Source organism: Oryctolagus cuniculus, chromosome 7, assembly GCF_051225735.1.
Source record: "Oryctolagus cuniculus isolate XC-2025 breed Fujian yellow rabbit chromosome 7, ASM5122573v1, whole genome shotgun sequence".
Taxonomy (NCBI): domain Eukaryota; kingdom Metazoa; phylum Chordata; class Mammalia; order Lagomorpha; family Leporidae; genus Oryctolagus; species Oryctolagus cuniculus.
The window spans coordinates 50019015-50032758 of NC_142873.1; the positions used below are offsets into that span (position 1 = coordinate 50019015).

General features: G+C 43.8%; 1 long non-coding RNA gene across 1 annotated transcript in view; it reads right to left on the minus strand.

Annotated features, from left to right (window-relative positions):
• LOC138850553 (uncharacterized) overlaps positions 1-13744 on the minus strand; it is an 18531-nt gene continuing 4787 nt past the window's right edge. The window contains exon 2 of the long non-coding RNA XR_011390475.2: positions 1-332. This is a non-coding gene — a long non-coding RNA (uncharacterized LOC138850553). The remainder of the gene's footprint in view (positions 333-13744) is intronic.

Sequence of the window (13744 nt, forward strand, 5' to 3'; positions counted from 1 at the left end):
TTTCTTTTTTTAAAAAATATTTTATTTATTTATTTGAGAGGTAGAATTATAAACAGTGAGAGACAGAGAGAAAGGTCTTCCATTCATTGGTTCACTCCCCAAATGGCCACAATGGCTGAAGCTGAGCCAATCCAAAGCCAGGAGCCAGGAGCTTCTTCCAGGTCTCCCACGTGGGTGCAGGGGCCCAAGGACTTGGTCCATCTTCTACTGCTTTCCCAGGCCATTGCAGAGAACTGGATTGGAAGTGGAGCAGCCAGGACTTGAACCAGTGCCCATATGGGATGCCAGCATCACAGATGGATGATTAACCTACTGTACCACAGCATCAACCCCTGGAATAAAGAATTTGTACAACTCAACAAGAAGAAAACAATCAAGCAATCCAATTTAGAAACCAGCAAAGGATTTTTGAATAGACATTTTCCAAAGAAGATACATAAATGTTCAAAAAGCACCTGAAAAGATGCTCAAAATCACTGGTCACTAGGAAAATTTTAAATTGAAACCACTACGAGATTGTACTTCACACCCATTTGGATGGCTATTATTAGAGAGAAAAAAAAAAAAAAAAAAAAAAAAAAAAAAAACAGAAAATAGCAAGTGTTGGTGAGGATATGGAATAATTGGAGCCTTCTGTATTGCTGGTGGGAACGTAAATTGGTCCAACCACTATGGATACAGTATGGTAGTTCCTCAAAAGTTAAATCAAAAACTCCCATATGAGTCTAGCCTTTTCACTTCTAGATATATAGTCACAAGAATTGAAAGCAGAAACTTGAAGCAGCTGTTTATACATTCACGTTCATAGCAATATTATTCACAAAAACCAAAGATGGAATTAACCCATAAATGGATAAACTGGATAAACAAAATGTGGTATATACCTACAAAAACATATTATTCAGCCTTAAGAAGGAAGGAAATTCTGACACAAGCTACAGCATGGATGAATGAGGACATTATGCTAAATGAAATAAGCCAGACACAAAAGAACAAATATTATATGAGGGACCTAGAACAGTCAAACTTCAGAAACAGGAAGTGAAATGGTGGCTGTGACCAGGGGCTGCAGGGAGGCAGGGAGGGAAGCTAGTGTTTAGTAGCGATGGCTGCAAAACAGTCAATATCCTTAATGTCATTGAGCTGTAAATGTTATGCTATGTATACTTTACAACTTAGGAAAAAAGTGATCCTCACTGACTGGCAAGACTTCAGGGCTGTTGGATCATAGGTTCTCTGAGAGCATGGGCTACATGGCATGAAACCCAGAAAGTGAAATCAGACAGACATGAGCTCTCATCCTCTCTGTACTACACTTGCAATGAGACTTTGGGCAATATGGGTCAATTTCCCAAGCCATAATTTCCTCATCTCTAAAATGAAGTTAAGGGGCTGGCCTTGTGTTGTAGTAGGTAAAGCTGACACCTACGGTGCTGGCATCCTGTATGGGCACCTGTTCAAATTTTGGCAGCTCCACTTCTTCTTTTCTTCTTCTTCTTCTTCTTTTTTTTTTTTTAAGAAAGCTTTTATTTAATAAATACAAATTTCAGAAGCTCCACTTCTGATCCAGTTCCCTGCTAATGGCCTGGGAAAGGCAGTGGAAATAGTCCAAGCACTTGGGACCCTGCTACCCATGTGGGATACCTGGAAGAAGCTCTTGGCTCCTGGCTTCTGCCTGCCCAGCCCTGCCTGTTGCAACCATCTGGGGACTGAGCCAGCAGACAGAAGATACATCCCCCCTCTCTCTTTCTCTCTCTCTCTCTCTCTTTGGGAGAGCTGGGTCTTTAACCTATGCACCTATTCCATAGGTGTATAGACAGGAGCTAAAAACAATAATCAAATCATGCCAGCGCCATGGCTCACTAGGCTAATCCTCTGCCTGCGGCGCTGGTACTCCGGGTTCTAGTCCTGGTTGGGGCGCCAGTCTTGTCCCGGTTGTTCCTCTTCCACTCCAGCTCTCTGCTGTGGCCTGGGAAGGCAGTGGAGGATGGGCCAAGTGCTTGGGCCCTGCACCCGCATGGGAGACCAGGAGAAGCACCTGGCTCCTGGCTTTGGATCGGCGCAACATGCCAGCCCTAGCAGCCATCTGGGGGGGTGAACCAGCGGAAGGAAGACCTTTCTCTTTCTCCCTCTCTCACTGTCCAACTCTTCCTGTCAAAAATAAATAAATAAATAACATGTAAGTTCGTTCTTATACATTTTTTGTATTCTGTATTAAAGTACCACATATCAGGGAAAATATATATTTATCTGTTTTGGACTGGCTTATTTCACTAAGCATAATGGTTTCCAGTTGTATTCATTTTGTTACAAAAGACAGGATTTCATTCTTTTTATGGCTAAGTAGTATTCTATTGTGAATATATAGCATATTTTCTTTATCCAGTCATCAATTGATAGACTTCTGGGTTGATTCCATATCTTAGCTATTGCAAATTGAGCTGCAATAAACGTGGGGGTACAAATAATTCTTTCTTTTATACAAATAACTTTCATATACTGATTTCATTTTGTTTTGGTAAATTCCATGAAGTGGGCTGGCTGGGTCACATGGAAGATCTATTTTCAGATTTCTGAGGAATCTCCATATTGTCTTCCATAATGGTTGTACTAGTTTACATTCCTACCAATAGCATATTAGGGTACCTTTTCCTCTACATCCCTTCCAGAGTATATTATTTTTTGATTTTTGGATTATAGTCATTCTAACTGAGATAAGGTGAAACCTCATGGTGGATTTTTTTTTGGACAGGCAGAGTGGACAGTGAGAGAGAGAGACAGAGAGAAAGGTCTTCCTTTGCCATTGGTTCACCCTCCAATGGCTGCCGCGGCCGGCGCACTGCGCTGATCCAAAGGCAGGAGCCAGGCGCTTATCCTGGTCTCCCATGGGGTGCAGGGCCCAAGCACCTGGGCTATCCTCCACTGCACTCCCGGGCCACAGCAGAGAGCTGGCCTGGAAGAGGGGCAACTGGGACAGGATCCGACGCCCCGACCGGGACTAGAACCCGACGTGCTGGCGCCGCAAGGCAGAGGATTAGCCTATTGAGCCATGGCGCCGGCCCTCGTGGTGGATTTTATTTGCATCTCCTTGGTGGCTAGTGATCCTGAGCATTTTTTCATATGTATGTTGGCCATTTGTATTGCATCATTTGAAAAATGTCTGTCTTCACTGGATTGCTTGTTCTGTTGTTGAGTTTCTTGAGCTCCTTATATGTTTTAGATATTAATCCTTTAGCAGATGAATAGTTTGCAAATATTTTCTCCCATCATGTCAGTTGCCTTTTCACTTTATTTCCTTTGTTGTGCAGAAGCTTCTTAGTCTGATGTAATCCCATTAGTCTATGTTTGCCTTTCTTGCCTGCACTTCTGGGTCTTATCCAAGAAGTTTTTGTCCATGCCAATGTCTTGTAGTGTTTCACCAATGTTTTCCTCCTAGTAATTTGATGGTATCAGGTCATAGATTTAGATACTTGATTCACTGTGAGTTGATTTTTTTTAATAAAGTGTAATGTAGGGATCTTGTTTCATACTTCTGCACAGGGAGATTCAATTTTCCTAAAGCCATTTGTTGAAGAGACTGTCCTTTCTCCAGGGAATGATTTTCGCTTATTTGTCAAAGATCAATTGATTGTGGATGCATGGATTACTTCCTGAGGTGTCTATTCTGTCCCATTGGTTTGCATGTCTATTTTTTAAGAGTACCAGGCTGTTTTGATTATAATTGCCCTATAGTATGTCTTGAAATATGATATTATTATCCCTCTGGCTTTGTTTTTGTTATTTAAAGTTGCTTTAGGTATTTGGGGTCTCTTATGTTTCCATAAGAATTTTATCTAGATCTTATCTAGTATCATTTTTTCTAGATCTTAGAAGAATACATTGGAGCCAGTGCTGCGGCTCAGTAGGCTAATCCTCCGCCTTGAGGCGCCGGCACACCAGGTTCTAGTCCCAGTCAGGGCGCCGGATTCTGTCCCGGTTGCCCCTCTTCCAGGCCAGCTCTCTGCTGTGGCCAGGGAGTGCAGTGGAGGATGGCCCAAGTACTTGGGCCCTGCACCCCATGGGAGACCAGGATAAGCACCTGGCTCCTGTCTTCTGATAGGCGCGGTGCGCCGGCTGCAGCGCGCCAGCCACGGCGGCCATTGGAGGGTGAAGCAACGGCAAAGGGAGACCTTTCTCTCTGTCTCTCTCTCTTACTGTCCACTCTGCCTGTCCAAAAAAAAAAAAAAAAAAAAAAAAGAATACATTGGTATTTTGATTGGGATCATGTTGAATCTGAAAATTGTTTTGGGTACTATAAACATTTTGATGATATTAATTCTTTCAATCCAAACATGAAAGATTTTTTCATTTTTTGGTGCCTTCTATTTCTTTTCTTAAAGTTTTCTAATTTTCATTGTAGAGATCTTTCACATCCTTGGTTAAATTTATTCCAAGGTATTCTAGTTTTTCGTAGCTATTGTGAATGGTACTGATCTTTGAAATTCAAACCCACAGCCAGCATCATATTGAATGGGGAAAACCTTGAAGCATTTCCACTAAAATCCAGAACCAAAGATGCTTACTTCCACCATTGCTATTCAATATAGTTCTGGAAATTTTAGAGCCATTAGGTTAGACAGAGAAATAAAATGGATACAAATTGGAAAGGAGGAAGTAAATTATCCTTGTTCACAGATGACATGATCCTAAATATAGGGGAACCAAAGGACTTCACTAAGAGACTATTTGAACTATTAGAACAATGAGAGTTTGGCAAAGTTGCAGGATATAAAATCAATGCATAAAAATCACAAGCATTTGTATACACAAACAATTCCATGTCTGAGAAATGTAACATTTTTAATTTACATTCTAGTCAAGAGTTTAAGGCTCCAACAAATAAAGAGTTCAACAAGTAGTTTAGTAGGAATATAGGCAAGGGCTGTGAACATTAATTAAAGGAAAAGATTCCATTTCACTCATATACAGTGAATTTTAAATAATCACAGATCATTAAACTATAACAATATATATCTATATGAACTATCACAAATAACAGATAGTATTTTAATTTTTTTGAGTCTTGCTTATATCACTTAGCATGATTTCCAGCTTCATTCATTTTGTTGCAAATGTCAGGATTTCATTTATTTTATGGCCAAGTAATATTCCATAGTGCATATTTACCACATTTTCTTTTTTTTTTTTTTTTTTTTGGGAGTTCCCTGTTTTTTATTTTTTTTTTATTTTTATTTTTTTTTGTGTTTGCCTCTTTCTTTGGTCTTTTTTTTTTTTATCTTTTATTTAATGAATATAAATTTCCAAAGTACGACTCATGGGTTACAATGGCTTCCCCCCCCCCAATACCGTCCCTCCCACCCACAACCCTCCCCTTTCCCACTCCCTCTCCCCTTCCATTCACATCAAGATTCATTTTCGATTATCTTAATATACAGAAGATCAGCTTAGTATACCTTAAGTAAGGATTTTAACAGTTTGCTCCCACACAGAAACATAAAGTGAAAAATAATAGATGATTTTTTTTTTAAATGATGATGAAATCAGATCAGACCTCTTGTCATGTTTAATCCCAGTGAGAGTCAAGTTGGGAATTGATAATTTCTTTTCTTTTTTTTTTTTTTTTTTTACAGAAGATCAGTTTAGTGTACATTAAGTAAAGATTTCAATCGTTTGCACCCCCATAGAAACACAAAGTGAAATATACTGTTTGAGTACTCGTTATAGCATTAAGCCTCAGTGTACAGCACATTAAGGACAGAGATCCTACATGAGGAGTAAGTGCACAGTGACTTCTGTTGTTGACTTTACAAATTGACACTCCTGTTTATGGCATCAGTAATCTCCCTATGCACCAGTCATGAGTTTCCAAGGCTATGGAAGCCCCTTGAGTTCTCCGACTCTTATCTTGTTTAGACACGGTCATAGTCAAAGTGGAGGTTCTCTCCTCCCTTCAGAGAAAGGCACCTCCCTCTTTGAAGACCTGTTCTTTCCACTGGGATCTCACTCACAGAGATCTTTTTGCCAGAGTGTCTTGGCTTTCCATGCCTGAAATACTCTCATGGGCTTTTCAGCCAGATCCGAGTGCCTTTAGGGCTGATTCTGAGGCCAGAGTGCTATTTAGGACATCCGCCATTCTATGAGTCTGCTGAGTATCTCACTTCCCATGTTGGATCACTCTCCCCTTTATTTATTCTATCGGTTAGTGTTAGCAGATACTAGACTTGTTTATACCACATTTTCTTTAACCAGTCATCAGTTTATGGACATCTAGGTTGTTTCCATAAGTTAGCTATTATGAATTGAGCTGCTATAAACATGGAAGTGCAGGTAACTCTTGCATATACTACTTTCATTTCCTTTTACAGTCCCAGCAGTGTACTAGCTGGGTCATAGGGCAGCCTGAAGCTTGGATCCATAGAGGCTCACCTGTCACTAGTCTGGACCTTCAGCCTAGGTCTTTAAGGGCTGACCAGCCACTGGGATAGTGCCAGAGCCAGAGTTCACTGGAATCAATCTGAAGCCTGGGCTCACAAGGATAGCTGAGCATGTCTGTGGGGCAGACCTGGGTCCGGGATCCCCAGGGGCTGATCATGATTCCAACCTGATTTTCAGGAACACTGTGCTCCACTGGAGCAGCTGTGAAGCTTGGGTATGCAGAGGCTGGTCTGGTTCCTGGCACTGCAGGGGCTAGCCTGGTGCCTTGGGTCATAGCAGCTGTCCTGCAATCAGGATCCATAGGTATAGTCCTAAAGACTGGGGCCATGGGAGCCAAGCCAGCACTGGGGGCTACTGGGATGAGCCTGGACCTTGGACTTGATGGAGTAAGCCTGGACTCTAAGTCTACTAGAGTTTTGGTCTGCAGGGTCAGCCTAGAGTCTGTATCCATGGTGCAAACTTTGTGCCTGAAGTCAGAGTTGCTGACCTGCCACTTGGGTAGGCCTGAAGCCTGGGACTATGTAGGCCAACCTGGTTCTGGCCTAAAACCTAGGGTAAGCATGATCCTGGGGCCATAGGAGCTTAACTAGTACTGGATCAGCAGGGAACCTATACCTTTAGGGAGTGGCCTAGAGGCCAGCAGCTGGCCTGATGACTGGATTGCAGGAGTTGAGATGTGCTGGGGTGGGCCTGAAGCCTGGGGCAATGGGGGTAGCTTGGTGCTAGGGAGATGTCCAAAGCCTGAGGCTACTAGAGATGGTTTGGCCTTGGTGTGGGCCTGGAGCCTGAATCTGTCAGAGCTGGCCTGGCACCAAAGTCTGGGGCCACTAGTCCTGGCTGGGTGCTAGAACCAGTTTGGCATTGAGGCTGGCCTGGAGACCACACCTACCAGGAAGGCCTGAACCTATTTCAGGAATGGGGGGTGGGCCTGGAGGCTCAGTCCACAAGCACCAGCATGGCTTCTAGGGATGTGGTAGCCTGTCCAGGGTGGGATTTTACTTGGGCAGGCTAGGTGTTGAAGCCAAAGGCAGAGTCTGGTGCTGAGATCTCTCTCCTCCCCTAGGGGGAGGGTATCTCTCTCCACCTTGCATGCCTGGGTTAGGGGAGAACGGCAAAGGAAATATAAAAGTAAGCCTCTCCTCTTCAGTGCACCTTTTTTACTTCTGTGCTATAGTTACCTGGTTTCTCGAATCCTTGCAAAGGTATTTTTGAGCATGGATAATTCACATTGATGTTATTGTCAGGGCATTAGCACTATATGGCCCTATTCCACCATATTGCTGACAAAGGCATTTATTTCTTTATAAATACAAAACTTCATAAGAATAATGCAAATATAGTTAAATATGTATATATTAAACATAACAGTGTACTGTAAAATACTGATTAAATACATTTAATTGGCGTTAAAAGTGAAACAGAGCTATGATTGTTTTAAAGCATACTCAGTCCAGCAGGGATATCATCATTGAACTGCTAAAAATTTGCTAGTTGCTGAAAACATCTTTCTAAATCCATGCTGATTGAAAAAATGATAAAGGGGACAGTTATAAGCTGCTCTCTAGCCTACTGCAATGTTCAAGTGTGTCCCCCAAAGTTCTTGTGTTGGAAGCTGAATCCCCAAAGCAATAATGTTATGAGGGGGTACCTTTACAAGGGGAACAGGAAACGAGGGCACTACCCTCAGGAACTGATTAATGCCAGTGTCATAGGAGAGCGTCTGTTATTGAGGGAGGGGGTTTCCTATATAAGAATGAGGTCAGCTCCCTCTTGACCTCTCTCACTCCTTCCACCAGGCGATGATGTAGCAAATGGTCCTCACCAGCTTCCAGTCCCTCCATCTTGGACCTCCTGGCCTGCAGAGCCATGAGCCAGTAAATTTCTGTTCGTCACAAATTACCCAGTCTGAGTTACTCTGTTACAGCAGCATAAAACAGACCAAGACACCCATTATCTACAAATATCCTACCTCTTGGTTGATAACTTTGGGATGTGGGGGGATTAATGCTTGATGTCTTTGCAGAGAACATTTTTTAATTGATAACTCCTATCGTTTGAATGTCGTCAAATCTGCACAGCAACTTAATCCCCAATGCAGCAGTATTAGGAGGTGGGATCTTTACAGGTGATTAGGCCGCGAGGGCTCCACTCTCAGGAGCTGGATGAGTGCCCTTAAAAAGGAGGTGCTTCCACAGTGATTAACATGCTGCTTGGAATGCCTGCGTCCCCTCCTGGAGTGCTTAGTTCAAGTTCTAAATCCCATTCAGCTTCCTGGTAACATGAACCTTGGAAGGCAGCAGGTGATGGCTCAAATAATTGGGACCCTGCCACTCACATGGGAGAACAGCATTAAGTTCCAGCCCCAATTGTTGTGGGCATTTGGGGAGTGGATTAATGGATGGAGATTTCTCTCTCTACAACTGCTACCTCCCCCTCACCCTGATGCTACCTGTCAGATAAATAAAATAAATAGAAAGTACAGGGGCCGGCGCTGAAGCGCAAGCATTCCATATAGGTGCCAGTTCGAGTCCCAGCTGCTCCTCTTCCCATCCAGCTCTCTGCTATGGGCTGAGAAAGCAGTAGAAGATGGCCCAAGTCCTTGGGCCCCTGCACCCACATGGGAGATTTGGAAGAAGCTCCTGGCTCCTGGCTTCGGATGGGTGCAGCTCCGGCTGTTGCGGCCATCTGGGGAGTGAACCAGTGGATGAAAGACCTCTCTCTGTCTAGAACTCTCTCTGTAACTCTGTCTTTCAAATAAATAAATAAATCTTTAAAAAATAAAATAAATAGAAAGTATAGGGGCCGGTGCTGTGGCGTAGCGCCAGCATCCCGTATGGGCACCAGTTCAAGTCCCGGTTGCTCCACTCTGATCCAGCTCTCTGCTATGGCCTGGGAAAGCAGTAGAAGATGGCCCAAGTGCTTGGGCCCCTGCACCTCCATTGGAGACCCAGAATATTGAAGACCCTGGCTTCAGATCAGCACAGGTCCAGCCATTGCGGCCAACTGGGGAGTGAACCAGCAGATGGAAAACCTCTCTCTCTGTCTCTCCTTCTCTTTGTGTGTAACTCTGACGTTCAAATAAATAAACCAATCTTTAAAAAAAAAAAGTATTAAAAAAAGCAAATATCTAATGTAAGAATAAGTCTTATCTATGACCAAGACTTTCCAACAAATGGAATATGAACAGAACACTATTGGTATTAATATGATATCTGCATTAGACTCTCCATTTAAATAAAATAAATTCAGAAGATGAAGACAAATCAGAACTACTTTCTTTGAAGTAAAAAAAAAAAAATACAATACAAAACCCATACAGGAGCCTGAAACTCAATCTGAATCTCCTACGTGGGTGGCAGGGACCCAGCTGTTTGAGTTAACACCTGCTGGCTCCCACGGTGTGCGTCAGAAGGAGGTGGAATCAGAGGAGCTAGAACTTGAATGCAGTGGGAAGTGAGATACACAGCAGACTCATAGAATGGCAGATGTCCTAAACAGCATTCTGGCCTCAGAATCAGCCCTTAAGGCATGCGGATCCAGCTGAAAAGCCCATGAGAGTATTTCAGGCATGGAAAGCCAAGACACTCTGGCAAAAAAAAAAAAAAAAAAACTAAATGAAAGATCTCCACAAGTGAGATCCCAGTGGAAAGAACAGGTCATCAAAGAAGGAGGTACCTTTCTCTGAAGGGAGGAGAGAACTTCCACTCTGACTACGACCTTGTCTAAATATGATCAGAGTCAGTGAACTCAAAAGGCTTCCATAGCCTTGGCAACTCATGAAAAGAGCCTAGGGTGATTACTGATGCCATAAACAAGAGTGTCAATTTGTTAAGTCAACAACAGGAGTCACTGTGCACTTACTCCTCATGTAGGATCTCTGTCCTTAATGTGCTGCACATTGTGATTTAATGCTATAACTAGTACTCAAACAGTATTTTTCACTTTGTGTTTCTGTGTGGGTGCAAACTGTTGAAATCTTTACTTAATAGGGGAGGGTTGTGGGTGGGAGGGAAGTTATGGAGGGGGAAGCCATTATAATCCATAAGCTGTACTTTGGAAATTTATATTCATTAAATAAAAGGTTAAAAAAAAAAAAAGAACTTGAATGCAGGAACCCTGATACGGGATGCAGGTGTCTTGAGTTGTATCTTAACTGCTGAACCAAATGAAAGCCTCAGAAGCTTTCCTTTACTGATTGCTTTTTCTTTTTTTTTTTTTTTTTTTTTTTTTTGACAGGCAGAGTTAGACAGTGAGAGAGAGAGAGAGAGAAAGGTCTTCCTTCCGTTGGTTTACCCCCCAAATGGCCACTACGGCTGGCATGCTGCCCCAATCCAAAGCCAGGAGCCAGGTGCTTCCTCCTGGTCTCCCATACTGGCACTTGGGCCATCCTCCACTGCACTCCCGGGCCACAGCAGAGAGCTGGACTGGAAGAGGGGCAACCAGGACAGAATCCGGCGCCCCAACCGGGACTAGAACCCGGGGTGCCGGCGCCACAGGCGGAGGATTAGCCTAGTGAGCCGCAGCGCAGGCCTTGATTGCTCTTTTTCTTAAGGATAATTGAAGTAGACAAAGGGTTTTCTAAACAAGTTTCCCTTATTTGATTCCAAATTCTAATGAAGCATGTCTCTGGTATGTCTCAAGGCATATGATACAGAGTTCAGGTTTTTTTTTTTTTTTTTAAAGATTTATTTACTTATTTATTTGAAAGGCAGAGTTACAGAGAGGCAGAGAGACAGAGAGAGAGAAAGACAGACAGAGAGAGATCTTCTATCCGCCAATTCACTCCCCCAAATGGCTGCAATGGTCGTTGCTGGACCGATCCAAAGGCAGAACCCAGGAGCTTCTTCTGGCGCCCTTATGGGATGCCAGTACTGCAGGCGGCAGCTTTGCCCGCAACACCACAGCGCCAGCCCCAGATTTCAGTTTTTGAATCTCCAAAATAACCAACCACACCAACAGAAATACTTTAAAACAGCACGGGATACCTGAGTAGTAGAACATTGAAAACCTATATGGTAAATCACTTTTCTGCGGACAACAGGGAACCAATAAGGGAAATGACAAAGGTGTATAGACTCAGACGTACTCTGTCAGAGCTCTAAGAGTTGTAGACAGTACGAAGCCCACCTCCTTGTGCCAAAAGGCCAGCCACTTCAGCCCGACTCGCTGACAGCACATGCAGGAAGTTGATTAATGAGGGGAGGAGAGATGGGAGAAAGGCATGGGAACCATCTGTTATCCCCCACCCCCGCATCACCCACTCACTCTTTTCTGAGTGAAAACACTTCCGTGACTCTCCTGGGAGCACCTGTGATTCTGGGTGGTGGGGCTGGGGGTGGACTTCCCCTTCGACCTCAGAATCGGAGCAGGAACTAAGTGTGTATCTCCAATCTCAAATGATTCCGAGGCAGAATGTCTGCTTCTATGGGGAAGGAAACTCTTTACTTCCAGTGGGACTAAGTGGTAGAGCCAGTGTGATGCAGCAGCAGGCTGTGAGTCACTGGATGCAGTGTGAGGATGGAGGCCACAGAGCGGGAGCTGGAGCCACAGAAGCAATCAGCAGCCAGTGTTCTCTGAGCACCTGTCCTGTACACACAAAGGTGCTTGTCCTGAAATTTTCAATCATGTGGGCTAATCAACTCTATGTTCTTTTTTCCTAGTCAAGCAGTTTGCCACTTGCAACAGAAAGTCCTCAGTGATATTCCTGAAAGGCACAGCTAGGAAGCCGCCCATCATGAATGAAGTGTTGGTAGGAAGAAAGAGATCTGCTAGAGAGAATTTATGAAGGAAGAGTAAAGTTTCAAAAACACTTGCATTAGAGAACTATTATTCATGCTAACTGTCACGCTGACTACCACCCTTTTCCCAGTATAAGCTGAGCAGCACAGTATCTGTGGTTCATATTGTGGGTTCAGACACCAAACATGGTTCAGACTTATATTTCTGAGGCTCTGCCAGTTAAGTTGTGCATTCTGGGGCCAGTTACTTAACTTCTGTCCTGTAACCACAGTTTCTAAGTCCATGAGATGTGAGAGGACCTACTGCTAGAGTTACTGTAAAGATTAAATGGGGGGGCCGACGCCATGTTCACTTGCTTAATCCTCCGCCTGTGGTGCTGGCATCGCATATGGGTGCCGGGTTCTAATCCCGGTTGCTCCTCTTCCAGTCCAGCTCTCTGCTGTGGCCCGGGATGGCAGTGGAGGATGGCACAAGTGCTTGGGTGCCCGCAGCCACGTGGGAGACCAGGAGGAAGCACCTGGCTCCTGGCTTCGGATCAGCATAGCTCCAGCCGTGGTGGCCATTTGGAGGGTGAACCAACAGAAGGAAGACCTTTCTCTCTGTCTCTCTCTCTCACTGTCTAACTCTGCCTGTCAAATAATAAATATATATATATATATATATATATATATATAAAGATTAAATGGGGCCAGCACTGTGGTATAGCAGGTAAAGCCGCTGCCTGCAGTGCCGGCATCCCACATGGGTACTGGTTTGAGTCCCGGCTGCTCCACTTCTGATCCAGCTCTCTATTATGGCCTGGGGAAGCAGTACAAGATGGCCCAAGTCCTTGGGCACCTGCATCTGCATGGGAGACTTGGAGGAAGCTCCTGGCTCCTGGCTTCAGATTGGCACAGCTCCGGCTATTGCAGCCATCTGGGGAGTGAACCAATGGATGGAACCCCACCCCCAACTCTCTGCCTCTGCCTCTCTTTAACTCTGCCTTTCAAATAAATAAATAAATCTTTTTTAAAAAAAGATTAAGTGGCACATTACACAATGCCAGGCATATGATAAGCACCCAATATTCAATTGTTGTTGATTCTTTTCTCTTTTCCAAGCCTACTGAAGATGTGAGCAGGGGAAATAATTTGTTGGAGGTGAAACTACGAATGTAGTCTGCCCCAACATCTCTATCTCCTTGTCTCCATCTACTAAGATGAGATGAGCCTCAGTGAGAGATAGCCCTTCTCCAGATCCTTCCTCCTTCCTCCTTTATTAGTTCTTCCAGCTCCTTAGGAACTTCACCCTAACAAGTTCTTTTTATTGTCTTAGTTGTTTCCTCTGCACTGGCAAATTCCACCTCCCCTCCCCCATTCTATAAAGACTTCATATTTAAAAAAAAAATCCTCTTTTTGAGTCCTTCAGTGGTTCTCAAAGTGTTATCTGAAAAAGTTCCTGTATCAGTGCTTATTTAAAATGCAGAGTCCTGGGCTCCACCCAACTCTAGTAAGAAATATCGGTGCTTGGGACCAACACTGTGGCATAGAAGGTTAAACCTTGACTGCAGTGCCGGCATCCCATATGGGCA